Genomic DNA, 24,288 nt, shown 5'->3' on the forward strand with positions numbered 1-24,288 from the left:
CAAATTTCTCTAATCTTTGAGAAAAACCAAATTTCTCTAATCTTTTGGACTTCTTCTAAGTCTAATTTTTTCCTTTATCGCACAAGTAATATTTTTAATCACATTGCAACTCAAAGATTTTTAACTAGTGGTAATATATTGCAACATTTTTATTGAAGTGCATAATACATTATGTCAGAAAAAAGTTTAGGATGATGCCATTCTTGTGTCACCTATATTTTTGAAACTATTTCTGTCATGATATAATATTGTAGGAGAACATTTTTGCTGAAGTATGATACATCGAACAAATTTTCCTCATTATGTGAAATGTTTTGAGATGATTTTTCTCGGAATGTGATACATTTTTGTAATACATCATAAGAGAGGAAATCTTTCGCACTGTGAGAACGAAAATAATTTATGAAATTTTTTAAAATGTTATTTATTTATTTATTTTGGAATGATTTTTTTTTTTTCTTTTTTCTGTAAGCTTCGGCGGGACCTCACTATTTTACACATTACAATATTTTTACACAGTGGACCATTTTACACAGTAGAACATTTTACACAGCAGAGCATTTTTGCTATGATGCAACATTTCGTATAAAATCAAAATAAGCTTTCCTCTCATGTAGTGTTTCTTGGAAAAATAAAGTTTCCTACATTCTGATAGATTACATGCAAGGAAACGTTTTACAAGTGCAATACATCACGATAAAAGAGAAATAATTTGCAAAAGGGCAGTGTCACAACAAAAGAAAAATCAAGTGAGATATAGGGAATGTCATGAGAAAAGGCTAATCAACTGCGGAGGATTGCAAAAAGCCAAATTTTTGGGATATGCAAAAAGATTCTTGATGTGACATAAATTTCAACGTGTTGCCTCATCAATTAATTTTAACACAGCTTAGTTTACATTAGAGGATTATTTCAGAGGAAAAGTTAATTTTCATAGTGGAGGCAATCACTTAATTTTTGAGATTGTAGTTAAGGAAAAGTCACCTGTTTAGAGTGAATACATGGAGAATTGAAGGGGAATGCATGATACCAATGATTTTGAAGGAGGTTAACTTTATATTAGTGGAAGTTTTGAATATATATATGGATTTTATTTGGTCATTTTCAATAACTTCACTTATGATAACCACATTAGAACGATAGTAATTTTTCACTTATGATAACCACATTAGAACGATAGTAATTTTGCAGGGGTAGATATCTTTTTCTGGCAATCGGCATAGTTATATAAGTAGGGTGAGTAGTATTTTTAGGTAGAGATTATTTATTGGTAGTTAATAATCTCTTTTATTTTATATCTTTTTCTTTTTTCTAATAGTTTTACTTTACAAAAAAACATAATATTTTAACAAGGGCTACATAGTAGCTAGTAGCTGCTACTTAGCTTAAATATAGCTTAATTAAACTAAACAACAATAGACAAATATTTCATAACAAAAATAAAACAACTAATTAAAAACTCTATTGTTGAATGCCATCACCAAAAATTAAGAAATTCTATTAACTAATATTGTTTATATTAAAATATATACACTTTAATATATATATGTGTGTGTGTTTACTTTTTATGCATATTTATGCGTTTTATTTTTTATTAATGTATATAGTTTTTTATAATTAAATTTATTAAAATATATTTTTAATATAATAATAAGTCATCTTAAATTGAAAACATGGAGAAAAAATGTAAAAGTCATCAAAGTGCAATAATAGAAAAAGGAAAAAAATAAAAATGAGAAAGTTAAATAAAAAGGTAAAACTAATAACAAAAAATGAGTAACTAATAAAAGTGAAGTTACTAAACAACCCATAATAAGACCTCAACTAATCACCTTACAAATAAACATGTTTAGATAATAATAAAAAATAACAAAAAAACATTTAATGTTCATATTTTCTGGAGAAATCACATAGAGAACAAAGGGTCCATGTGTTTCAAACCTAAATCTAGGTTCATGCAAGAGCAACTGACCAAATTATATAAAAAAATCAGAGATGCAATGGTAAATTCCCAATGGTTAAATATTTCATTTTATTTTATTTTCAAACTATATATATATATATATATATATATATATATATATATATATATATATATATATATAGATATTATTTTTTCTTTTTTAGAAACAAACATACATATATATATATATATATATATTAAATTTAAATTCAAAATTAGTTAATTTGACTTTGTTCCTTTAACATTCATAAAAATAAAAAAATCAAATGAAATATTTTGTTGGGAATTTATCGTTTCATCTCTGATATTTTTATATATTTTGGTCAGTTGATCTTGCTGATCTTGCTCGCGTAGACCCTTTGTTCTCTATGTGATTTCTCCATAAAATATTCTAATATTTGTTTTTAATTAAGAAATTTTATATGTTATGTATTTAGGATAAAAATAAATAAAAATTAAATATATGAATATATATTATTTGAATTTGAATTTGAATTTTTTTAAGATTCTAATATTTTGTTATTAAGAAATTTTATACTACAATTTATTTATTATGCTTTTAGGATATATAAAAAAAAACAAACAAACAAACAAACTTCAAGACAAAAGAAGGAAACTAATGAGGGAAAGAACAAATAGAAGGGATCCATGCCCTACTTAACTTCCATCCATCATCCCTATTAAGATTTTTACTCCTCTTTTCAATTTCAATGGCTTCTCTTAATCTTCGGTGATGGAATTGATCAACCCTTGTGAGGACCTTAGAATCCTCTAAGCAAATATGGTGTTTCGTTAATTCAGCATGTTCGGCTAGAGTAGAGGAGTGGGTCCTATAGTGCCTAAGGTCTGTTGTGTGCCCCTGAATCCTTTGAGTAGGGGGTTCCACAAGAACACGGAATTAAATAAACACATTTCATGCATTTGGGATCAATAGGGTCTTTGGCAGATCTTAAAGAGCTATGAATGGTTTTAAAAGGTCTAAAGGTGGAGCCAATCTTTTGATTTTTAAGGATTCTAGCAATCTTGTCAATTGTCCCTTGGATAAAGGGAAGCTGGACATTAGAGGCCACCCCAACCTCTTTTTTAGTTTTAGGTCCCCGACTAGATTTCAAAAAGGCTCTGAAACCTTGCAACTTACTATAATCATTCTTCTTGAAGACGTTAAAGATATGGTTTTTCTCACCCATCAGATGGTCTTCATTCGAAACTCGAATAAACCTAGTAGCTAGAGTATTGAGAAAACCTATTTTTTGGGCTGGAAAGTGACGAGATTTAGCATGGAGATTCTACCCACTATGGGTTCTCTTACGAAACATCTGGTGGGAGAACGAACCATCATCTTTCCTTGAGATGAGAACATCAAGAAAGGGTAAGCTTCCATTAACCTCACATTCCATGGTGAATTTAATGGAATCAGACTGATTATTAAGATGCTCAAAGAAAGAAGTTAACTTTTCCCTACCATGGGGCCATAGGTTGAAGGTATCATCAACGAATCTCTTCCACAATTTTGGTTTAAACCGAGCAGAAGCTAAAGCCTTGGATTCAAAGTCTTCCATAAAAAGGTTGGCAACCATAGGAGAGAGGGGAGAACCCATCGCTACTCCACACATTTTCTCATAGAATTCACCTTCGAAACTAAAGAAGGTTGAGGTAAGGAAAATCTCTACAAGCTTAGCAGAATCCAGATCCGTTATGTGATTGATAACTTCAATAGCCTCTTTAATCGGAATGTTAGTGTAAAGAGAAACAATATCAAAACTAACCATAAAATCATCAGGATCAAACTCAATATCCTTCAACTCATTAACAAAGGAGAAAGAATATTTAACAAAGGAACTAGACTTACCTACTAAGGGTTTAAGCTTCTGAGCTAAATACTTAACTAGGAGATATGTAGGCCCGCCTATGGTATTGACAATAGGTCTAAGCGGATCCCCTTCCTTATGAATATTAGGAATCCCATAGATCCTAGACGTGAGAGGGTTACTTTTAATAAGCTTGTGACTAATTGATCTTACAGAGACTTAACAACCTCTGCAACAACCTTTGCAACTTTTTTAATGGGGTTCTTATCAAGCTTTCTTTAGCTCCCACTGTTGGGAAGGTGATCTACCATTTTCTTCTTGTAATCATATTTGTCCAAGATCACCACCCCTCCCCCTTTATCGGCTTTAAGGACAATACCTTCAGGGTTATTGTTCAAATATTTTAGGGCTTCGAACTCCACCTTGCTAATATTGTTTTTAGGTGGCCTAGCATTCCTTAGAATCATAGAAAAATCTTGCCTAATGGCATTCTTAATGTGATTAGACAAGTCCTTAATGTCGGATTCAATGGAGCAAATGATCTCCTCAGACGAAATCTTTCAAAGCGCTAGAGAAAAATTCAACCCCTTTTCAAGAAGACTATAAACTGGGGGATCAAAAGAGAACTTAGAAAGATTAAAAACCCTATTATTAAAAGACCAAACTTCATTATTATTATTATAAATATTTTTATTTTTATAAAAAGGAGGTTTATTAGACTTATTAATATTACTATAATCACCTAAGATGTTAGAGTTATTAAAGTTAATAGCATTAGATTCATCACAATTTTTAATATGCCTATTTTTATTGATATCTATATTACTTTCATTAAAAATTAAATAATCATTGGAATCCATTTTAATATTAAAATTACTATTATCATTGATATCTATATTACTTTTATTAAAAAGTAAATAATTATTATTAATATAAGAATTCATTTTAATATTATAATTACTATTACTATTATTAAATTAATCATTAAAATCCCAATTGAAGAAATATTCATAATGGAGCCACTGGAAGAAGGGTTCACGGAGAGTAAGGGCATAATAGAATAATTTGGAGTAGAATAAGATGACGGAGATGGTGAACCGCCGGAATGCCGAGGGGGTCGACGATAACGCAAGGAGTGACAAGGTTCGTCCAAAGAAATGGGTGATTGGAGTTGCTCATCGCGGCCACGGAGCTGAGGAGAGAAAAGAGCTGGAACGGAGGAAGGAGAAGAAATGGAGTTAGAAGGGAAAGAGACCACCGATGAAGGATCACCAACGCAATTCAGAGACTCCACCTGAGCAATAAGACTCGGGACCTCTACACTAACGCTGGAACTAACACCAAACTGGAAAACCATCGAAGATAGTTCACGATGAGAGGAATCTCGATCCTCACACCGTTCAACTGAGTGTAATGAGCTGCTCGTTATCCAGGAACGCAGTGAAGATAGCTTGTGACTCCGGGAACCTATATCCTGGGAATCACAACTATTGGACGGTGGCTCCCGTTTCTTCCACAACTTGTCAAATTTCTTGGATTTTTAAGTTTAGCCTCTTCCCCAAAAAGAATAGATTTTAAAGCAGAACCCGAATCGACTCTTGACCAGAGCGAAGGAGAGACAAAATTGGACAGAATTAAATGAAGCCCCAACAATTCTTTTGATAACTTGTCCAACTCCTTTCTCGTCCTCAAAATCTCGGAGCGAACGAGGGCAATACTAGCTCTTCAAAAGAAATGAAAATTTTTAATACAACTGAGCTTGTGCTTAATTTTGGCGAAACCAGGTACTACTGAAGCATCTCTCCAGCGCTTGAGAAACGTTAGGTTCGTAATTTTCTTGGCCACCTTCAACCTTATTCATTCAAAAAAATTATTTCCTAAAGTTAAATGACATAAATTTTTTGTTAAAAACAAATTAATTCATAGTAAAAAAACTAAATTCTTAATACCATGCCTGTAGCAAGTATAATAAGCTTTCTATTCTCTATCATTTTCACTAGTTTGACAATCCTTTTATTTTATCCTTCATATTTCGTTGTTGCAAATTGGAATCCTCTGTATTATTAAAGTATAAATATTCTCATGTATTTGGTTATATAATATTGTATTCTATCTCTGTGATGTACACAATTTTTTAACAAATTCAAACAATAAGTTTTGTAATATTTTTATTTTGTTCTTTCATATTTAGGTGTTGGAAATTGGAATTCTCTATCTTGCAAGGGTATAGATATGGTTATCATTTTGTTTTTTTTTTTAAAGTATTTTATGTATTATTTTGTCATATTAGCATGTGGACTTTTCTAAATGGTAGATAGTAGGACAACCTAGTGATGAAAGAATACAAATTGTAGTAGCAACTATTGTAAATTTATAAATTAAATGGTTGGAAAACCCTTATACATCTCACACTATTATGATTAAAATAAAACTAAATAAATTATAATTTTATTTTAATTTTTTATTACTATTTTTATTTATAAAAATAATTAATAATATATGAGTTTTGCATATATACATTTTAAAATATATGTAACAAGATTCCTAATTATATAGATTCACTCTCACTTTATCATGGAGATTCTTAACCTATAGATAGGCTTTATTACAATACCATGAGTTATTAATTTCACTACTCAAAAACTATAACTCATGACATTCTTATGACATATTATCGCAATTTTTTTAATTGATCAATTTAATTAAAATGGAAAAAAGAGAACTACTTTTGAGATAAACCTCAATCTTTGATCTATAAACATCCATAGGAAATAAATTATATACTAAACAAATAAATATTTCGGGTGATTTCTTTCCCTCCATTTGGTTTTCTTTAGGGTTCAACTATGAGGGGGTCCCATCGCTGGTACCCTAGCCATTGCGACCCAGTATTCCTCTCTACGTCCGAGTATGATGGTGTCAGAGGGGCTGTTGTTTTTGTTATCTACTATTGTCGATGGGTCGTTTCCCACATTTCTTTATTTTCTCTCAGGTGTGGTTACATTGCAACCATTTTCGTGGTTGGTGGTGGCACTTGTAGGGGGAGTTAAGGGGGCATGAGGCCTCCTGCCACCATATTTTGGGCCTCTTGCATGTTGTGTTGTTGCACTCATCTTTCTCGCATGCTAGGGGTTTCATGGCTGGTGGTGGTGCCCATGTGGGGAGTTGAGGGGGCAAGCAACCTCCTTTTGTAATGTTTCATGCCTCTTACATGTTGTGTTGTTGCGCTCGTCATTTTCATGTGTTGTTTCCTAATTGAATGATGAGGGGTTTTTAGGAATCAACTTGTTTTTTTGTTTTTGTTTTTGTTTTTTGTTTTTTGTTTTTTGTTTTTTGTTTTTTGTTTTTTGTTTTTTGTTTTGTTTATTAATTTTTTTTTTTTTTTATGGACGTCTACTTTGGGCTTGTTTTTCTTTGGTTTTCTGTGTATCTTGTGCCCAACTTATGCTTGTAAATGTTTTGCACCTTTGCAGTTTTTTTTCATGGTTTCCCGATGACGTTATTGGGATTTTCTTTGGCAGGCCAGCATGCCTTGCTTCTTGCTTGGCATTTTGGCCTAATTCTTTGAACTGATTTCTGCATGTATAGAATGTAACTTTGTTCTTCTTTCGATTAATAAAATAATGGGCCTCTTTCGACAAGAAAAGAATAAATTCATAGGCTATATATAAAAGTTAAACATATATAAATTTAAAAATACATGTAAAATTTTTTTTAATCATCAAGATTCCTCTCAAGTTGGCCATGGAGATTCTTAATGTGTAAATAGGATTTGTTACAATAAAATGAACTAACATCATGGTTTACTAATACGATACACCTAAAAAACTCATAACTCATTTTTATATGACAGATGTTTAGTTGAAAATTGTTATCATTGATGTTAAGTAATGTCAAGTTCAGGGGGATGTTGTTGAGACTTTCATGAACATAATTCTTTTGTTGTTATTGATATCTTGGTTATTTCTATTAATAATAAGTTGAGCCTATGATGAATTGGTTGACAACTAGTTAGCCGATCCTTGAAGGATCATGGTCCTAGCACGAGCCTCTCACTAGATCAACACCAAACAATAATACAAGGAACACAACGGTGAGTGACAGACCATAGGGTAGCAAAGGCCCCACTGACAACCCTTGGTCATAAGGGGCTAGACATCAAACACTTAAGCACTTATTAGACTGCCCAGTTCAAAGGACCTACACACATTAGTGATAAGAGATGAGTAGTGGAGCACCAAGGTGCTAGTCACAATGCCCTATCGCCAAGGAGATGGTGGACAGAGCCTAATAACTTATCAAACTAATTGACTCAAGAAATTTCTCACAACAAATGAATGGGGAGAAACAAGTTGAACAAGTCGTATTTAAGTGGACCTTAACATGACATGGAACTACATGTGGAGATAGGTTGTAGTCACAAAGAGATGGCATGGATCAAGGTGATGATGTGGCGTAATGAGGTAAGGATGTATATGGCAGGTAGACTTGGACATTTTGGGTTGCCAAATGGCCCTTATCCTAGTGATATGTGGCAGTGAAGTAGAAATAATGTGGCATGACACGTGAAAAGTTGTGATGTGGTAATGATGTGGATATGGCATGGATGATAGTCCATAAGCCATCGAGCAGCAACAAGAAAGTGAGCTCTATTATCCTTCACGTCGACACATGGCATGGGGGCACATATGACAAAAATTAGACTCCAACCCACCTTGTTAAATTTTGGAAAGGGAGGGGGGCCCAAAGTGAGTTCTATGCCATTAGATGTGATTGGATCACAAGATCAATTGGCACACTCAAGAAAGGTGGGGGTCATTTAATTGCATATGTGACAAGTTATGGACCCCTGCCCCCTTCATTAAACTTCAGAAAGACACAACGAGGCCCGAGTGATGTTTTAGTAATTAATTGAGATAAAGCTTCCAAGCAAGATTTGGAAAATATGTATGTTAAATTTCCCAAATAATTGTTTAAAAGTTTTAAAATGCCAATTCACCCCCTCTAAGTATTTTCCTAATTTCCAACATATCCATATAACATTTTTTAATTAATTAATTTAATTAACATAAAAAAAAAAAATTTCATAACTATTTTTAAAATAAATTTATTTTTAAAAATATTATAAAGTATTTAATATAAATTAAACCTCTTTATCCATTTAATAATAATTATTAATTAAATTAAAATATTAAAAGTTTGCACTAAATAAAATCGAGAATATAAAGTAATTAACATATTAGCGTAACTAGCGAAGTAAATAATCGTGAGTCGTAGGTTCTTCAAGGATCTGCCTTTGTCTGTAATAAAGAACCTTTGTTCTAAGGTCAACAAGGCCAAATATTACCATCAGTCAACATAAAATTATGTTGTTTCTTGTATAGAAAACCTCTTTTCAACAAGGAAAACTCCGACGTCATGTGCAAATTTCATGAAAAAATTCCTAACGGACGAAAATTTCAAATGAAGTAGGTGAGATGTTGCATGAAATATTATCTGCATCCCACCTTGTTCATTATGTATTTGCATTCATATGGTTACTTGTAACCACTTTCAAAATAATCTTCAGCCATGGGTTACATTAACAACAACTTGTTATAGTTGACAAAAATTCTCTAGGCATTAGGTGACATTTCAGATGGCATTCCATATGCAACCCATTGGTTCATTCTTTATTAGTCCCTGCCATCTGGCAATGGCCAGGGACTATAGTAATCCAAATGTGATGCTATAGCATTAATTTGAAGCACTATGTTATTAATTTACGCATATTATTGGAGGGTGACCAAACTTTTCAAATGCGATGGTGTTTGCCATTTCCGGGGTAACCAAAGTCTTGAAAAGTAACCTTGTTTTCCATCTTATTTGGCCTCTTCCTGAGGCGGAAGAGGCTGGACCATAGGTTTATTTTTCTTTACCCTGTTTATTATCTGTGGGGGTCAAAGAGTTCATATTAATGTTAACATTAGTTTGAATTATTTGCGCGTTTGTTTGCAGGTTGGCATTTTAGTTTGAGTATAGTATATTAGCAGGTTTGAGCATATTGGAAGGTGTGGTCCATGCAGGTGGTGTAGGTGTCCATGCATGGTGGTGCAGGTGTTCTGCTGGCCTCCCTTCCTTGTTTCCTCTTTCTGTTGTCGTCCCTTACTTGTTTCCTCTTTCTGTTGTCGTCCCTTACTGTTGTCGTCCCTTAATTCGGCTCAGTTTCGATTCAGGTCAGGTCCAGCATCTAAGGCGTATAAAGCAGGCCTAAGGCGTATAAGGCAGGCCTCATGAGTAAGTGGTATCGCATTAGTGAGTGAGTAGTCTCGAGTCAAGGGTCTGGAAGACAAACTCTCAGCTACTGAGTTCATTAGCGTCAGCCCAGGCTGGGATAGCGGGCGAAAGGGCTGGGAGAAAGAAGGGACTAGAGTGGCCTAGGAAAAGATATAATATGACTAGCAACACATATCTCATTAAATATGTAATTATGTAGTGGATCTAGAAATTAAAAATAACCAAAAAACACAATTCTAGTGAAGTCCTTATAATAAAAAAATCTAATTTTAATGAAATATGTGTTTAGTAGTGAAGATATTCATTGAACTTTAGATTCCTTCCTTCCCTCTGTTGTACTTGTTGATTCTAGTGATGAAGGCTGAAGGTGTACTTGGCTTCTTTCTGTTGATAGGAAAAAGGCCTGCCATCGCTATCATCGGCCAATCTATTCGCATCATCAATGGAGCATCAATGCCATGTTCATCAGTCTTTCCTTTGTTGCTTTGAGGCTCAATGGATAGCTTGGATCTGCTTTAGCTCTGTGGATCTACTTTAACTCTATGGATCTTCTTCAAGCTCTTTGTGGATCTGCTTCAAGCTCTCTCTCTGGATTTGGAACTGGATATTTGGCAAAAGAAGCCGAAGCAATTCAAGCTCTCTCTGGCTTTGGAACTGGATCTTTGGAAAAAGAAGCCAAAGTAGATCGGAGCCTATACAGAAGTTCATAGATCTAATCCTTTGAATCTCACAGATCTGAGCATTTGAGGAGGGGCTATTAAGTTGTTATAGTCGTCCGCGACATTCTCCAAAGGTCACACCTATTAACACTCGTTCCAGGCAATACTTCTAAGTTACCAGAGTTTACTTGATGCCTTGGTGCCTTGTTTTCTAGTTATATGAAACTGATATGAAGACACTGATATGAAGACTGTGAAAAAAATGACAAGAAAACTAGCTCTCTTACCTTTTCTCAAGTTTCCTGATGTTGTTGAAGCTGACTGTTGCAAAGCTTCTTCAATCGAAGTCTACTCCTGCCTCAATCGAAGTCTGCTCATTGTGCTTCCTCAATGGAAGTGCTCCATTCTCCACTGTAACTAATTTCACTGACATTAATGGGAGTTTCCTCATTAACAGACAAAGGTGAAGATTGAGGAACAACACACAGGTGAAGATTGAGAAACAACAGTGGTGAAGTCTTGGGCGTCCGCCATTGATGAAACCATACATTCCAACAACCGCTGACTGTAGGTATTATAGTATGTGGAAATTGGAATCTAGTGCAAGGGCAGGGTTGTCTTTTCTTGCCTCAAGCTCTAGCCATGGGTCACCTACTCCACCAGGCAGATCTTTAAGGCTCTATGAGACAAAGCACAGAAGTCCAAAGTACATACATCCTTTTAGGTAAGGCGAGATTTTGTATAAGGCCTAGGATTGCCCACTTACAGGCCTTTAAGGCCCCAGCAGAGGTAAAGGAACCATGAAAGATAGAGGTAGAAACATTAATGCCAACAGCAGGGAGTAGATAGAGACCCGTGAGCAGAACAGAGCTTATTTGGGAACAACTATTTGTGATGGGAACAGGGTAGCAGGTCCTCACTTGCCTCTCCAGAGGAGAGGGGCAGCACCTAAGCGAGCAGGAGCACGCCTTCAATAGCCTCGCTCCCTTCCCCTTAGAACTTCAGCAGGATCACACTTTAAGCGGCCTCGCTCCCTTCCCCCTGAGAACTTCATCGACCTTGCCTGCCTTCAGTGACCTGCCTCCTGTATTGACATATTAGCAGACATATGGTATTAGTAGACATATTACCATGATACAATGTTAAGTGGCATGGATTACGTCGTGCATGCTATTTTATGGAGAAGGAGGTGAGGCATGTGGCGCTCATGGGAGGGCCCACATGGAGGTCTTTTTATTTTTATTTTTTTAAGCACTTTAATGACTTTGTGAACCTTAACTTTCAACTAATTCTTATTGTTGCAGAGTTGGTTTGAAGTTATTATTTGGTTTGAAGTTCTTAGTGTTAGAGATACGAGAGAAACAATGGTAGAATAGTTTCTTTTCAATGGTGTAGACCTTGAATTTAGGTACTCATGTAAAATCACGTGGTTGCTTCCTGTGTCCTTGGTGTTTCAACTATCCCTTGGGCAGCGGCTGGAAGGCTCAGTCAGGGAAATTTACCTCTTGATTACTGGCATGTGAATCTTATGGAGATAAGGTACCATGTTTATACATATACTATCTACTATTATCAAAGTCTTTAGATTCCAAGAAGGCAATGGTAGCAAAAAAACTCCAAGACCTAGCAGTTATTGATCCAAAACAAGCCAAGAGGTATGGTTTTAACTCTCAGCAAGTTCCCCAATCTTCATTTTGATTCCTATAGCTGAAACCATAAGGGATAGGTAAAAAAGAAATCACAGACATATAATCATCATTTGGTTGAATGACTTAGTAGTTAATTGATTGATTTGAGAAAAAGGCAGGAGTAAAATCATGTAGTTTCTCCCTGTCCTTGGCGTTTCAACTGTCCCTCAGCAGCTGCTGGAAGGCTCGGTTAGGGAAATATACCTCTTGATTACTGGCATGTGAATCTTATGGAGATAAGGTACCATGCTTATACAGATACTATCTATTGTTTTCAGAGTCTTTAGAGTCCAAGAAGGCAATGGTAGCAAAAAAAACTCCAAGACCTAGCACTTATTGATCCAAAACGAGCCAAGAGGTATGGTTTTAACTCTCTCCAAGTTCCCTAGTTTTCGTTTTGATTTCTGTAGCTGAAAAACACTTATATCTTGTCCGTGTTACTGGTAGCCTAATCCATCAACATATGATGAAGTTTTTAAGAAAATGTTTGACTAAATAGACCGCTTATTTTTAATATTGAGGCTAAGGAAGCTTTTGTACATGGAAATTGGTAATTGAGTTAGTTACCTTAAGTACTCCACCTTTAATATTTGACATTAAATATTTAATGTTCACATATTTTGGTAAAATTTTACTGAGCACTGACTTTCTGTAACTGTAGATGGTGTTGAACCAAGGGCTAAGATGAATCAACAACATTCACAACGTTTTTGTGCTGCAAAAGATGTAGCTGAAGCAATAAGTTTGTTTGCTATTGAAGAACTCCTTCATACCCCTTCAAAGGAAGTTGTTTTAAATAAGATTCAAGTAGAAATTCAATGTTTCTGATTTACATTGTGCATTTTTCAGAGTACAGAAGAAGAAAGATTGAGAAAAGAGTTTGAGGTAGAAGGTAAAGTTATGGCCTTAAAAGAGAAATTAGAAGTCCATGACTCAAATGTCATTACCCCTAGGACAAAATTTATGGCCACATTGTCTGTAGCTATGTAGTACTATGTACATTTAAGATTAAACAATGACCTGGGAGGGCAAAAAGTAAAGGTTTGCATTATCCTTCATTTCCCAAGGCAGTATTGATATGTTACCGCAGGATCTTAAAAGTAACTTTCATCTTTTTTAGGAAGCTAGAATTGTTGATGTCTTGTAATCTTTTTTGTTTTTCATGACTAATTCATATAATTGTGATTCGTTTCTACATTTCACCTCTGATGTGTGTTGAACTGTTATTTTTAATTCAATCTTGAAGGTTGTATTGTCTGATGCAAATGTTGCTGGTGAGGGGGAACACAAAGTCATGTCCTATATATGTCTCCAAAGAAACCTCCCTGGTTTCAATCCAAATACGTGTCACTACTTGTGTGGATTAGTAAGTGCTCTGATTTCTAAAAAGAATGGTGTTGCTTGAAGCTGACATGTGGTCTTTTAGGTTAATTGCTTGATATTTTACTAAGACTTATGGTATCTCTTCATTTAGCTAATGATGATTTTATTTGATAACATACATTTACTTTTGTGTATAATTTGTATGATTTTAAAGGCTGCTTTTGCAACTGTAGGATGCAGATTTAATTATGCTAGCATTGGCAACTCATGAAATCCACTTCTCAATTTTAAGAGAGGTTTTTGACTTATTTGCAGCATAAACACTGATATTTTGTTTTCGGATATTCTGGGATTACTATGTAAGAGATAACTCTGCCTCTAAGTATATACCTGTGGTGATGATACAGGTCATCACTTTCCCTGGTCAGCAAGAAAAATGCTACCTTTGTGGTCAGGTTGGTCATTTGGCAACTAATTGTGAAAGAAATCCAGGAGAATTGGATGAGGAGGGCAATGAACAGAGTCTTGTTCCTAAAAAACCCTATCAGGTTTGCTAGAAAGATTGAAACTTAGAAATTGCTATATTTACTATATATTTTGAACAATAGACATTCTTTCACCCATAGGATAGGGATTTCATTATAGTAAGTCTACTGCCATATGCCATTATGCTAATAATTGAGCAGTTTCTCAACATCTGGACCTTGCGAGAGTACTTGGAGTGTGACATGAAGATAATTTGTATGATTTTAAAGGCTGCTTTTGCAACTCCAAGATGCAGATTTAATTATGCTGGCATTGGCAACTCATGAAATCCACTTCTCAATTTTAAGAGAGGTTGTTGACTTATTTGCAACATAAACACTGATATTTTGTTTCCGGATATTCTGGGATTACTATGTAAGAGATAGCTCTGCCTCTGAGTATATACCTGTGGTGATGATACAGGTCATCACTTTCCATGGTCAGCAAGAAAAATGCTACCTTTGTGGTCAGGTTGGTCATTTGGCAGCTAATTGTGAAGGAAATCCATGAGAATTGGATGAGTAGAGCAATGAACAGAGTCCTGATCCTAAAAAATCCTATCAAGTTTGCTAGAAAGATTGAAACTTAGAAATTGCTATATTTACTAAATATTTTGAACAACAAACATTCTTTCACCCATAGGATAGGGATTTCATTATAGTAAGTCTACTGCCATATGCCATTATGCTAATAATTGAGCAGTTTCTCAACATCTGGACCTTGCGAGAGTACTTGGAGTGTGACATGAAGATACCAAATCCTCCATTTAAGGTGGACTTTGAACGGCTTGTGGATGATTTTGTCTTTATGTGCTTTTTTGTGGGGAATGATTTCCTTCCGCACATGCCTACATTAGAAATTCGTGAGGTTTGTACATGATTTCTGGCATTCCTGTAGTGCTTTTCTTTTATTGACAAATCACAAAAAAGCCTTTACTAGTGGCTTTGTTATACTGGTGTTTTCCACTTTACTGGTCATCATTATTTGATTAGGAGATTATATTCCTTGTTATGAATCATATTTGCATTACTTATTATGTAAGCAGAGAATATAATGATGATGTTTTTAGTAGGAAACTTTCTCCTCAATGAATTTTATAGAAAGTGATAGTGTGGTTGTATTGTATTAAAGAGGATGCAGTGAAAGACCAGAAATTAATTCAAAACTCTAGTTGTGGCAAAATTAAATTTAAATCTACTCTTGGTGTAAGTTGAGATAATTTTTTGTCTAGTTCTAAAATTAAGATGCAACAATTTCTGTCAGGGTGCAATCAACTTGCTGATGGTTGTATGCCAATTTCAGAACCAGTCCCAGCGGCTCCCACATCACTATCTTGCCCGCCCTTCGCTCAGTAAAATATATAGTCCCACTTGACTAAGAAAAGTACAGCTCTATTTTATTGAGTCTTTAGAGTCCAAGAAGGCAATGGCAGCAAAAAAACTCCAAGACCTAGCACTTAGTTAGCTACAGTGGTATTTTTTTTATTCTCTCTGAGGTCTGGTGCACTCCTCTCATTAGTTTGATTATGCAGTATTGGCCATTTGGATTGCAGAACCTAGTCACACTTAAAATCATAATAACAAGCTTGAGTGCACTAAATTTGTTACACATAATAACAAGAAAACTCATACAAGTATCTAATCGTTGATTTCAGTGATTAATTTTAAGCTGTCTGTGACAGTGGATTGATTTTCTTGACAATGGTATTTTTTAATTTTCTCTAAAGTCTGGTGCATTCCTTTCATTAGTTTGATTATGCAGTATTAGGCATTTGGATTGCAGAACCTAGCCATACTTAATATCATAATAACAAGCCTAGGTGCACTAAAGTTGTCACACATAATAATAAGAAAACTCGTACAAGTATCTAATTTCTTGATTTCACTTATTAATTTTAAGCTGTCTTTGACTGTTCAGTGGATTGATATACATTTACAATGACTGATCCTAACATACAACAGGTTCTTTTTTATCTTGGCAGTGGTATTTTGAACTCTGGTATCAAAACTGTGCATTGGATGTTAACTAACATAAGCAGTCTGACCAGCTCAGTAGACATTTGCAGTCCCAAAGGTACACACAATCAATTCCTGTTCTATATCCATTTTCATTGTTCAACATGCTATTATGATTCTGTGACTTGTAATTGCATTACATCACTAAACGTAATATTGCATCAAACACTTAGTCGTCATCATGTCTCCTATGTCTGAGAAATTCTTTTTTATCTTGGCAGTCGTATTTTGAACTCTGGTATCAAAACTGTGCATTGGATGTTAACTGATAGCTCAGCTCAGTAGACATGAGACTGAATATTTCATTGCAAAAGCATCACTTATTTCGTGTGGACAATTTCTCATATCTAATTGGAGACTGTTTATTCTTTCTTCTTACTGCTTTTAGCATCTTGCACAACTATAAGTATATTTCTCTCCTTTTTAATGGCCTTCAATGTGTATATCAATGTTGGAGCATTTGTAGGTAGATTAAAGTTGGAACCGTTCATTGATATAACCTAGCATGCAGGAGTGGCACTTTCTCAGCAGTGAGTTGAGGAAACACCTTGAGGTAATACAACATTGCAGATTAATGCACATATTGAACTAATTTTACAAAGTCTACAAAGTCAAGCACATTCTCTGTTTCACAATAACTCTAAATCTTCAAATGATTACAAACACTAAGTCTCTGTTTCAAATGACATGCTCTATTTCAATATCTCATTTATATATGATCATATTCTAACTATGACTTCATAATACGATTTATAGGAATCTCCTTGGATCCTCAAACGATAGGAACACCTGGAGACAAAAAATTGTTTAAACGTTATCCCGTTCAGTCAACCTTCAATCCATTGGGGATAACCGTAAAGGCGTTCTCTACTTGGAAATGGTATTTTGAAGTCTGGTATCAAAACTGTGCATTGGCTTTTGCCTTTTGATGACTTTCTTGATGATTGTGGCTCTACAAGCTTCGTTGCATATCACACTCCTTTGTCCAACAGTCCCAAAAAACATGCTTTGCCTCCTTAGTCAATAGGTCCAAGATCTAAGATATCTAATATACACTAAGTCAGAAGCTAGCATGCAGGAGTGGCACCTTCTCAGCATCTAGTTCGGTCAACCTTCACTTTCTCTGCAAAAGTGTTCCCAATTCAGTTTGACAGAATATATTTTTTTCGTGACTTGTATTATTTGCATTCTCAGGCTGAACCTACTCAATGCAGGTGCATTCTCAAGTGCATTCTCAGGCTGAACCTACTCAATGCAGGCACTTAAATCTGCTCAGGAAGCAACTGTGGCAAGGCCGGCTAGGTTTTGCAAGATGATCAATGGAATAGTATCTAAGGCTGATCCATTTGATGGTTATCCAAGGTCTAAGATATCTAATATACACTAAGTCAAAAGAAAGCTAGCATGCAGGAGTGGCACTTTCTCAGCATCTAGTTCAGTTCCCAATTCAGTTTGACAGAATCAACATCTAGTTCGGTTCCCAATTGAGTTTGAAAGAATCAACATCTATTTCGGTTCTCAATGCAAGGATTTGCTGCCTCATAGCCTCCCTTGTTTAAAGTTGTATATTTGACTTGTAATTCCATTCACAAGAACCCTATGGTACAAGTTATTTTGATAACGACTTTTCAAAATATTTTTTAACGTTCAATGTCTGTTATTCTATTCATCACCCAAACAAAATGCTTTTGAAAGAATATGAATAGACACGTAACTAGTCAATACCATTCGAATGCACCAAATCCTGACTACTCTTCTGCACTCCTCACGCTTTTCGTAAAGCGAAATTAAAAAAAAATTCATTGGGAACAATTTAACTCTGTAGCATTTTTTTCCCAAATATCGTCCACCTTCGTGCAAAGTCGAATAAAAAAATATTTGGATGTGGAAATTCACTAGAAATTTCTAAAGTCTTGCAGAAGTGCAAAGGTCATATAAGAATTCAAAAATTCATAGTAGAAGCTCAAGAGTCATGAGGGAGGTCACAAATCACATGGGAGATGGAGAGTCACTTGATTTGTTATAAATATACCTTCCCAAGAGAGAGGACTTTGGAGTTTTCATCTTAGCTTCTCTAATTTGGCATAAGAGAGAAGATATTTCTTTTGCAGAGCAAGTGGTGACTTAATATTCCACTATCGGGGCTAGTGTGACAACATTGTAATTGTATAGCTTTGGAATTTCACTTAATATATAAAGTTATCATAATTGATGCACTTTTATGCATATGTCGTGAATGATTATGAGACTATTCTTTCATTATTTGTAGTGTATGTTTGTGTTAACACATACTAATGAAAATGATCCAAAAATGGATCTTGAATAAACCTCTAAGTCTAAAAGAATTTGTATAAAAAGTAAAAGGTGCCAAATGGCACAAATCTTTTGTAAATCAGAAGAAAATGAAAGTTACAGGCTGCTATCAGAAATAACCTCATTGCAAAGATCTTCTCATTCTGAATCCAACACAACTTGAATGGGCGAAAACAAACTTCAAATGAAGAAGTTATCATGAAAAGAAGCTCCCCTTGTTCTTTGAGAAAAGAGGCTAAAAACATGAGGAAATAGCGAAATAAGGCATATCGGAGGTTTAAACAGTGGTTGAAGAGGAGTTGTCAGATCTGGTCGATCAACGGTCTAGATCTGATTGGCGAATCCTAATCGGTGGGTCGAATCGAAGGAAGGCACATAACATGCATGGGACCAGGCCGATGCGATACCACGATCGCTGATATTGGCAGATCACAATTAGCGCTGGCATAGACCCTATTTTATAGAAAGGCCTCAGACTTGTGTGATCTGTGATTGCGACTTGTCGCATCACAGTATTGCGTCGACACGTTACAGTGGAGCGGGTTCGATATACACACACACACACACAAACACACAGACACACACACACACACACATATATATATCTGCGCAATGTGATAGCCAGACCCGATGGAAAAATAGGCGCCATCTCATAAGATTTGAGATCCGCCAAATGCCATTTTTAATGTATCTCGCATGTTTCGTTTATTAAATGAAATACAAAGGGATAAAGCCCCGATGCGATATTACGGACCCGAAAGGGTTTATTAACACTGTTACACAGTACTTTGTCACCATCCCTGTTACGTCTCTTGTCGTACCTTGGAGGACTCATCCCGGGAGTTATAAGAAGTGACAAAGTCTAAAAACACTTACATTATGTTCCCCTGAGTATGTACTCCATGTTCCCTGAAGACACCTTCTGCAGATTATCCCTGAAAAGTGCTCTTTTTCCATTGGCGCAAGTCCACAGTATCTTACCCGCGCCAATCATGGAGATCCTCAAAAGAGGGCGCGACCATTGGCGCTCTGTCTTAGAGCAACAGTCGCGCCAACCAAGTTTAGTCATGCTTTTTGCCTTAATGCACGTCCGACTGTTGTTTCCTTCATTACATGGAGCTTTTCTGAGGATAAAAAATCAGCTTTATGTCGAGCTCTATCCTATCTCCATCTTTAATGGCTTTTGGGGATAATGTTAATCCACAAAAGGTGTCCCGGTTCATCGTATCCTCCTCCCTTCTTCATCTATATAAGCTTGTCATTATGCATTGGACAAGCTAGTGATAGTAGTGATAATCGTTAGTCATGGAGTGTTAGATGTTGAGTTCTTGAGTTCTTGGAGGAATGCTAGTGAGTGCTAGAGAGGTTATGCTGCCGGAGAGGAGATGCATTGCAAGACACATATAGTTACTCGCCCAGCCAGGAGAAGGGTCAACGTCAGAACAATGGTTGTAACTTTTCCTGTTTATTATTAATTGATGAGCGACTGCTATTATAGTTCCAATCTCATTGTCTATTATGGTGATGTGTTGATTTATTTCCTTTCTGACTGAAATATAGTTGTGCCTTGGTAGTTGTTATGTTGGTATCTGTCTCTTCCTTTGCATGTGCAGGTGTTCGTTTATGATCTGTTGGAGCGAGGGAGCGGGGATATCAACTCTGCTTCAATCATAGCGTTGGACTCCAAGTTGGTCTTCTTGATTCACCTTTGATGCATAACTAGGAACTTGCGTAGCAGCGTGGTTTGATTGTGGCTAGTTCTGTTATAGGCTAGTGGGATCGCCTTTGTCCACAGAGGGGATTTACCTGACCAACAATTTGGCGACTCCACTGGGGAGAAGCTAGTTGATTTTTGTCTTGCATGTTAATTTTCTTCTGCTTGCTTGAGTGAATGAGTTTCCTGAGTCAGTTTTGAGTTTATTCTTTACTGTTTGACCCATCTGAGCACTCTCAACCCGACCTGAGGTCGTATCATTTATTTTTTTAGCCGGCAAGCTTAATTGGCGCGGTTATTTCTCTAACAATCGCGCCAGTTGGCGCATGTTGCTGAAAAGCAACTCACGCCAATACTGTGGTAGCGCAAGTTGCAGGCTGACAGTCGCGCCAGCTCTGTAAGTTTTTCTTGTGTGTGGGTGGAAAGCTCTTTCAATCTCTTTTTATATCTCTTACAGCCTCTGGAACTGTGTTGAACCTCTGCTTGACTGGTCTTAGCCTTTATCCCTCAGCTGTTTGCTCATTTCTATTGATTTTCGTCTCAGCCCTTGGATATCTAATGACTTTGCATGTCTAGCCTTCTGTGGGAAGTTTCGATCTCTTGATTATCCAGTCAGCTTGTTGGTTGTGTTCTGCACCTATCCAGTGATTTGTTAAAGCTTGATCTTCTATACTCTGAGTGCTTCACTTCTAGCCTCTTTGGATTTCACTCGATTTCATTCGAACTTAGATTACATGGTTCAGTGAAAGTCTTTTGTGTTGTTCCTTGCTTGCATGGTTCATTTTGGTGTTTCAGAATTGGTTCTATTTCATTGAGTGAACTTGGATTGTGCATATCTCTTAAAATTTGTTTACATGCATCATGCCATCTTAAAGGAAAGAAAAACAAAAAAAAATCTTTTGCATCATATTACTTAGCATTTATTGTTATTTGTTGCTATTAAAAGGAAAAAGAAAAAATTTCGTTTCTTGTTATTAGCTGCATTAGGATCTTTGTTGTTTTTTGAGTGATCACTTCGTTTGTGTAAAAATCTCAACCCTCCTGTAGATATAATTCATCGAATCAAATGATATAATTTTGGCATATAGTTTGCATTTAAGAAGTTTTTGAGATATCACATACAGTAGGACCAAAAACTGAAACATAATCGAAGATAAACTTTAAATTGAACTCAATGAACATAACAACGCATTGGAACATAACGCAAATACTCTAGAGGTCTAGGTTAGAGACGTGTGCTGGCGTCTTTAAACCTGGTAGTTTATCGTCGAGTGGTTGGGTGATTCCTCCACGGTGAAACGATAGGTGCCAATATGGACTGTGCTCCCACGTACCGTCGCGTATATATTGGGAGACCCCTATAGGAATAAAGCCTTTATCCATAGGAAGCTGTGTCAGCCGCCCTACGATTTGCAATGCAGTGAACACAGCATTCACGAAGATTGACCACCCGTACCCTAAAAGGTATTTTGTGGTTTTGCGAAAAGTTTGGCACACCCTCTACCTAGAATTCCAGAGCAGTCACTTTTGATCCTTTTCGGACTCCCTAAACGAAAAGGTGCCTGTGAGCGTCTTGTCACTTCGTGTTCATTAAATATTCGAAGGAGACTAGAGTCATCTTTTATCCTTTTCTCGACTCTTAAAAAATAAAAAGGTTAAGTTTAGTGTCTTAAAATTTATTGACCACGATAACATCTACCCAATTAGATTTTGTTTGCGTTAGCTTGAGTAGGATTATTTCTCGTTCAATGGCAGCCTTCCCGGCGCCCATCGGCCAAGGTGTTCCTCCTATGGGAACCCTCGTCCATTTCCTTCTGTTGGAAATTTCGGTGTTCAGTATATCGCAACATTGTCTTTGCCTGGGTTGACCATTGGTTTACCCGTATGGTTGTTTTCAAACTCGGTGGTCTCGAGTGTGATAACTTCTGCTCCGAATGAACCCACCTCCCAGGTAATACCCACTTCGAATGTTACTTCTGAGGTCAATGCCGTCCAAACCACCACGGCAAACAAAGCCTCGAAAGCAAAGAAGAAAGGGAAACCGAAGAATAAGCCAGATCAACCCAAGCAGGAAGCCCCTAATCCTCCGCCCGAGGATGGTGCCAAACGCAAACCCAAGTATCCTTGTCTTATCTGTGATGAGGATCACTATACAAAGGACTGCCCCAGGCGGTCCGAAGTTAATCGTTTGTTGAAAGGCACTCCCAGGACTCATGCGGTGCTTAAAGAACCCTTTCCCTCACAGCAAATTCAAAAAACTCAAATGGTGGCTGACCCATCTCAGCCTCCCTCTTCCTTTGGTTCTCAAGTGTTTATGGCTGGAACGATACCCATCAATATCAGTACTCGAACGAAAGATTATCCATCATCTGCCGGGAAGGAGCCTGAGGATCCCCCAAGTGCTCCTCCGTTCAGTTCAGGTCCGCTCCACATCGAGAGACCTACCACTGAAATGCCTCTCCGACCCCCTCCAAAAGGAGTACTCCGGAAATCCTCTTATAATCCGAATGCTCGTGCTGCACAGCACTACAACATCGTTGAGGACTTAGCACAGACTCCGTCGGCTATGTCCGCTTTAGAGGTTCTCCAGAGCTGCCCTTCTCAGAGGAAGTCCATGCTATCTGCCATTGGTGGCATAGACCCGGCCGATTCGGATTTAATAACTTTTGACTTGGAACGCCACACTCAGAGGCTGCCTCCCCAAATCGCCTTCCTCAGACAGGTAGTTATTGATTCCAAGACGATTCATCGTACAGTTATTGATGAAGGTGCCTCAACTTGCATCATGTCTGTTGCCTGTTGGAAAGCTATTGGATCTCCGACGTTGAGCCAATCTCCCACTACCTTGGAAGCTTTTGATGGAAGAGCGTCCCGTCCTTACGGTATACTCCAACGTTTACCAATCTCTTTGGAAGGGAAGACGGTCGAGATGGAAGTTGAAGTCGTTGATGCTACTCTAACCTACAACCTCCTTCTCGGACGTAGATGGATATACGCAATGCAAGCTGTTTCTTCATCTTTCTTCCGAATCATCCGTTTCCCTCATCAAGGGAAGATCGTTACCGTTGACCAGCTCTCCTTTTTTGCTTCTTCTTCCGAAGGCACCATCCCGTTCGTGGACCATACCTCCAAATTACCTAAGACTCTGGGAGCTGGACTTTTCAAAGATCCTGATCTTATGGGTGTTTTTCCGCTCCCTCCTCTAAATGTCACCTCTGTCAATATGATCACTACTGGCTCTGATCCGTGGCTCGTACCCCCCACAGACCAAGTAGATTCCTGGGGCGACCAAATGCCTTTGAGTCCTGCCGAGTTTAATTATGTTGAAATCATTGCTGCCTCGGCTCCCTCTTCTGCGCTTACTCCATCCTCAGGACTTCTAGATGAGGCTTCTTCGGATTCTCTAGGAGAAATATTCCTCTCCGACGAAGCTATTATTGAGACTATGTCTCTGGAGGAACCTCCCTGGTATAGTTCTCACCATCGTTCCTCATTTCTCCCTACCTCGCAGCATTTTCTGACATGCCTCGAGCGGTTGGCTCCTTGTCTCCCATCACAAATCCTTCAATCGCCTATTCAAATTGATCAGGTTTTTTCTGAAGGAAATATGGCAAACATTACATGAACCCAACCCCTCGACATCTCTGTTAAACTCAGGATAGTCGAGCATCTTCACATCGGAGTCACTTGTACTCCAGAGGAGATTCAACTTTATTCCGAACTTTTTCGCGAATTTCGTGATGTTTTTGCATGGTCCTATGAAGAAATGCCTGGCATTGATTCTAGTATAGTGATACATGAAATAATCACGTACCCAGATGCTAAGCCTGTTCGTCAACGTCTACGCCCTATACACCTCGGAAGGCTGCGGCGATTAAGGCCGAAGTAGAAAAGCTTCTTAACCGGTTTTATTTACCCTATTCCTCTTACAGATTGGGTTTCTAACATTGTCCCTGTAACTAAAAAACAGGGTACTATCCGAGTTTGTGTCGATTACCGTGATA

The 24,288-nt window shown here is 36.8% G+C and overlaps 1 long non-coding RNA gene across 1 annotated transcript; it reads left to right on the forward strand.

Moving 5' to 3' along the window:
• Positions 1-14,198: 14,198 nt before the first annotated feature.
• On the forward strand, positions 14,199-15,533 carry LOC149219428 (uncharacterized). The gene is made up of 3 exons (XR_016248693.1): positions 14,199-14,265; positions 14,945-15,109; positions 15,506-15,533. It is a non-coding gene; the product is annotated as an uncharacterized LOC149219428 (long non-coding RNA).
• The last annotated feature ends 8,755 nt before the right edge of the window (positions 15,534-24,288 follow it).

The sequence above is a fragment of the Pinus tabuliformis genome, chromosome Q (assembly GCF_031772625.1).
Source record: "Pinus tabuliformis cultivar Carrire ecotype Pingquan chromosome Q, CPIR1, whole genome shotgun sequence".
In the NCBI taxonomy this organism is placed as follows: domain Eukaryota; kingdom Viridiplantae; phylum Streptophyta; class Pinopsida; order Pinales; family Pinaceae; genus Pinus; species Pinus tabuliformis.